Source organism: Glycine soja, chromosome 20 (genome assembly GCF_004193775.1).
Source record: "Glycine soja cultivar W05 chromosome 20, ASM419377v2, whole genome shotgun sequence".
Taxonomy (NCBI): Eukaryota; Viridiplantae; Streptophyta; class Magnoliopsida; order Fabales; family Fabaceae; genus Glycine; species Glycine soja.
Window position 1 is genome coordinate 35,414,494 of NC_041021.1, and position 5,583 is coordinate 35,420,076.

At 35.2% G+C, this 5,583-nt stretch overlaps 1 non-coding gene across 1 annotated transcript; it reads right to left on the reverse strand.

Moving 5' to 3' along the window:
• Window positions 1-5,172: 5,172 nt before the first annotated feature.
• LOC114404015 lies at window positions 5,173-5,279 on the reverse strand. The gene has a single exon (XR_003664776.1). It is a non-coding gene; the product is annotated as a small nucleolar RNA R71 (small nucleolar RNA).
• Window positions 5,280-5,583: the final 304 nt, after the last annotated feature.

The following is a 5,583-nucleotide window of genomic DNA, read 5'->3' on the forward strand; positions in this document are numbered from 1 at the left end:
TGATTGAGATACCTTCCACCGGGCTCTAAACCTCGATCTGTCATTTGCTCCTTCATGATATGGACTCAAATTGTTTTATTTGTGAGAAACCTTCCCACCAGACACAAAGGATAATTCAAGCACATCTTAGTAACAACATCATTTGCAAAAACTAACTCCTTATCTTCTTCGTCCTCAATTTTCATGTTGATACATGCAAGAGAAACACGAAAGAAATGCACGAAAACTTCCTACTAGGTAGGAAACTGCTATGCTTGGTATTCGAGGCCCAAGGGTCCTCCCACAGAGAGAGAGAGAGAGAGAAAGAGAGAAAGTGGTTATCTGCGTATTATTATTCACCTCCCTTAACACGAATTACAAGTTTTTATATGGCCTTAACCACCTAACAACCTCCTAACGGCCATGCTACCTGCAACTGGGTTCGAGAACCTTCGAACCTACCTAGCCTAACTAACTCAGTTGCCTTCTCCACGACTGCATGGCTCCCTTACTCACGAACGTAGTCCTCTAAGTAAGAGGGAAAAGCTACTCTCCGTTTGGGCCTTGCTAAAGACACCCCTCCACTACTACCTTCCCCTTGTTCTGCTAGTGGCACCCCTTGCATCTGCTGCGTATCAGAAACTATAAGAGGGGAAGAACTAACTCACACAAAGACAAAAAAAAAAAAAAACATGAAAAAACATTTTATTAGTTGCTCATTGCAAGTTTAAAAATTAAACTTACATTAATAGATGCATAAATCACGTTTACTTTTAAGTATTAAACATATTTTCGTCAAGTTGTCCTTCTGATTTGTAATTAACTCCTTGTTTTCATTAAATGACAAATGGATTTATTTTTTGCAGTTTTGGTTTCAAAATGTCATCCAATATAAATGTGGACCGAAGTGTTAAAGGAAATCCTAGAAGGGATAGATTTGGAGACCGATGTGAGTATTGGATTAATGGGTTTGCTAATCATATCTCTTGCTAGGATGTGATCTTTGTTGAGCTTTTGGGTATTTACAAGGGCCTTGAAACAACTTGAAGTTTGGGGTATTCAAACTCTACTTATGCTTTTGTTTCTAGTGAAAAATGGTTGCTTTCATCTTCGGTTACAATGTCTTATTTGATCCATTCAAGACATGCTTTAGAGATAGTGGCCAGTTATCATAAACCTTGAGAGAGGGAACCAACTTTGTAGATTTTTTGGCTAAGTTAGGCGCTAGTCAGGATTTAGTTTGGCTCTCCTTGGATGTGAGGAATTCTTCCAATAAGGCTTCAAGTTCAAGGAGCCATTCAAAGGCCCATAACCAAAGGGAGGCTCCATTCAAAAGGGGAGTTGCTATTATCATCTCCACTTTTGTTATTCACACCCGCACGTGCTTTAAGAAATTTATTATTATGAAAATACCATTTTCAAGGAAACACCATTTTTGACAAAATACACAACAAAATCATGTTCTATTGTGTAAGATAAGTGTCAAAAAAATATAAAACAAAAACGTGATTTTATTGGATATTGTCAATGGAATTTCATTTCCGTTGTCTAATCATTTAGAGTCTCTTTTACACAATGAAAATATGTCTCTATTGACCAAATACATAATGGAAACATAGTCTTATCGTGTATTATGCTCAACAAAAATTTGTTTTCATTGTGTTAAATTTTTATGAATTTTTTAAAATCAATTATAGATATAAGTTACTTTTTCTAAAGTAATCAAATTAATAGTGTTATCAATTATCTTTTTTTCAAAATTGTTAATATGTTATTTACCTATTTTAATAGTAGGCAGTATTAATTATATATATTATTTTTGTTAATTAAATTTGATTTAATTAAATAGAAGTTATTATTTATAAAAGTGATTAAATTAGTTATCATATGAATTATCTTTATGAATATTAATCAAATTAAATCTGATTTTATTTTGTATCAACTAATTCAATTTCAATTAAAAAGGATAACTTGACCTCCATATGCAGAGAGAAGCTGCTCAAATCCTCATATGTAAGCTTCTACCAAATTCACCAACCACCACCAACAGAAATAACAGTAGGACTGATTTCTTTCCTATAGCATTTTCATGGTATGCGTTTTTTTTAATTACATTAATTATGTTTTTAGTCTCTAAAATTTGAGACAAATTTGGTTTCCGTCCCTAAAGTTTAAAAATATAATTTTAGTCCCTCAAAAGTCAAATCTATCGTTAAAAACTAAAATCAGCTTAATATTTTAGGGACTAAAAACATTTTTTTTTCAAATTTAAGGGACTAAAATAATATTATTAAAAAAACTTAGAGGACCAAAACTAATTCATCCAAAATTTCAGAGGCTAAAATCATAATTAAATCTTTTTTAATTTAAGCAAAAATTTTGCAGTTATGTTAGTTATGCTTAAAAAGATTATAATAGAAAATATATACATATTGTAATATCCCCTTTGGATGCATTAATTAACTTTTACTCATACAATTTACGTTAAAATATGTTTTTTCGTACTAATAAATATAAAAATGTTTGAGATTTGTTCTTGTAAAATTTTTAGTATATTTTTCGTCCTCACAAAACTGACATGTCTCACTTTTTGGCCTAAAGCAAGGTTCAGACATCCTAACTGATATGCCATCATTTTCTTCTATTTTCTAAACCCTTTTTGCACCATTTTAATTACTGATTGGTCTTAATTGTCAATTAATCAGGCAGTTTTATTATTTGGGCTCATTTAGCTAATTTGATGTTTTTAATCTAATTTCAGGAATTAATGAAACATTGGGCTTAATCCGGATTTTGGTTATGGACTTGAAGAGGGCAAATAAAGCAGCGCTTACCTTAGTTAATTTCTAATTAGGAAATTTCGCAATTTTATTTTATGTTGTTCAGTGTTTATTTCGTTTTGGGCCAGAGTATTATAATAGGGCCCAGTGACTTTGAGTGACTCTTTTTAAATAGCAGCCTTGGGATTCGTGCAAGGCTATTCTGTTATGCTATTCATTATTCAGAGCTTTTGTTTTAGGGTTTTACGTTTTCTGCTTTGATGCTACTGTTCACGTAATGCAATTTTCCGTTTTCTGCTTCTAATTACAATTTCGTTCTTGCTTCTTCTTCTACTCTCATTTACGTTCCTGTTTCATTTACATTTCTGTTCATTTACGTTTCTGTTCATTTATGTTTCTGCTTCATGTTTCATTTGCGTTTTCTGTTTGAATCTATGGAAGGCTAGTTTTTTCTGGTGTTGTTTCCTTTTGAGGACGAAGCCCAACTCTCTTTGAGGTTTCGTTTGTAATGTGGTTTCCTGGCAGTTTTCCCTTCACCAGTTATCCCAAATTCGTGAACATTAATCAGTGCACGCTTCATGTTCGATTAATTGCCTCTGAGCCTAACTTGCGTTCATGCTTAATGGACGAAGGGGTAACTGGTGTATGTGGTGCCTAATCACGTATTGACAACCCTGAGTTGATTTTCGCTTAGTAAATTGAAATAGGGTTGGATTAAGTGGTTGACTGTTAGGGACGAATTCTCCATAACCCAAGATAAGAGAATGGCTTCTGAATTAGAGGAAACAAACCGTTTTTAATATTAGTAGTTTCATATTCCAGTTTACTTGTTCTACTCTTAAATCACGAAACAAACAAACCCCCCCCCCAATCGTTACTGTTACTGCGCGAGTATATTATGAACATTTGGTTTGTCATTGCTCGTTGGGAAACGACCTAGGATCACTTCCTAGTTACTGCATTTTCATGTTTATTTGATTCGGGTACGGCCTCGATCAAATTTGGCGCCATTGCCGGGGAGCAGTGTCCAAAGGTTCATAATAACTAGCTAGTGTTGTGTGTTTAATCCTTTCGTGTTTTATGTTTAATTGTTAGTATTGTGTTAGTATGTGTGTTAGTGTTGTTTAGTGTCCTGGTATTTTGTTTAGTGTGTGTTCTGTTTCAGTTTTCCCATTAAGCGTTTCCCCTGTTTCAGTCTTGGGTGTTTTGCTATGAATAGTGTTTTGCGACGGACTTAGCGACCACTTTTGCTTGCGGCAAAACAGAGTAGTAGTAGAAATCAAGTAGAGATGGATTTTAGTGACCACCCATGCTGAATTATTTGAGATTTTTTGTTTTAGTAGCTAGGGTTGTTATTTTTGGCTGAATTTTTTTGTGGTAACTTCTTTTAACCTATATTTTGTGGGAAAAATAGTTAGAGCCTTTAGTTTGGTCAGATTTGAAAGTTCCAAAAAGGTAGCAAATTTTGTGTTTGTCGAAACTTCAAACGGCCATAACTTTTGCTCCGATTATCAGAATCACAATTATTATATATGTATTTGAGGTCTCCATCGTCCAAAAATAGTGATTCTGTCAAAAGTTTTTTATTTTTTAAGTTTTATTCACTTATTTTTCTTAACCTACCATTTTTAGCTTCCGTAGTTAGACTTTGAATTTTTGGCTGAAATTTTTTGTGCTATCTTCTCATAATTTTATAAGGTTGCTCACAAAATTTCAAGTCATTTGGATATCATTTGAGGGTAGCTGTAGTTCAAACCTGCACCTTTATTTACATGACAAGGCTACTAGTTGTGCATGCTGAATGTAGTGTATGACTAGAGGCAATTCATCTGACTTACAACCCTTTGACCCTGAGATAGATAGGACATTTCATAGATTAGTTAGGCATCATTTTATACCTTTTGATCATCCTGAGCATTCCATTACTGCTGAATCTGTGCATTCTGTTATTGGTGATTTTGAACGTCCTGATTTGGAGCATTATAATTTTGAGCATTCTGATTCTGAGCATTATGATTTTGCACATTCTGAGAACATGGCACAACCTCCACCCCGTGAGAGGACTCTAAGGGAAATGGCTGCACCTGATTTCACCTACGAAAGCTTGTGCATCCAATACCCTGATGAGGATGTCCCATATGTTCTTAAAACTAGACTGATTCATTTGCTTCCAAAGTTTCATGGCCTTGCAGGTGAAGACCCGCACAAACATTTGAAGGAATTTCATATTGTCTGCTCCACCATGAAACCCCCAAATGTCCAAGAGGATCACATATTTCTAAAGGCTTTTCCTCATTCATTAGAGGGAGTGGCAAAGGACTGGCTGTATTACCTTGCTCCAAGGTCCATCACGAGCTGGGATGACCTTAAGAGAGTATTCTTAGAAAAAAATTTCCCTGCTTCCAGGACCACAGCCATCAGGAAAGATATCTCAGGTATTAGACAACTCAGTGGAGAGAGCCTGTATGAGTACTGGGAGCGATTTAAAAAACTATGTGCCAGTTGCCCTCACCATCAGATTTCGGAGCAGCTTCTTCTCCAATATTTTTATGAAGGACTCAGTAATATGGAGAGAAGTATGATAGATGCTGCCAGTGGTGGAGCCTTTGGAGACATGACTCCTGCTGAAGCCAGAAATTTTATTGAGAAGATGGCTTCCAACTCCCAGCAGTTTAGCGCCAGAAATGATGCCATAGTCATTAGAGGAGTGCATGAGGTAGCTACAAACTCAGCTGCATCATTTGAGACTAAGAATCTTGAAGGCAAACTGGATGCATTGGTTAACTTGGTAACCCAGCTGGCCTTGAATCAGAAATATGAACCT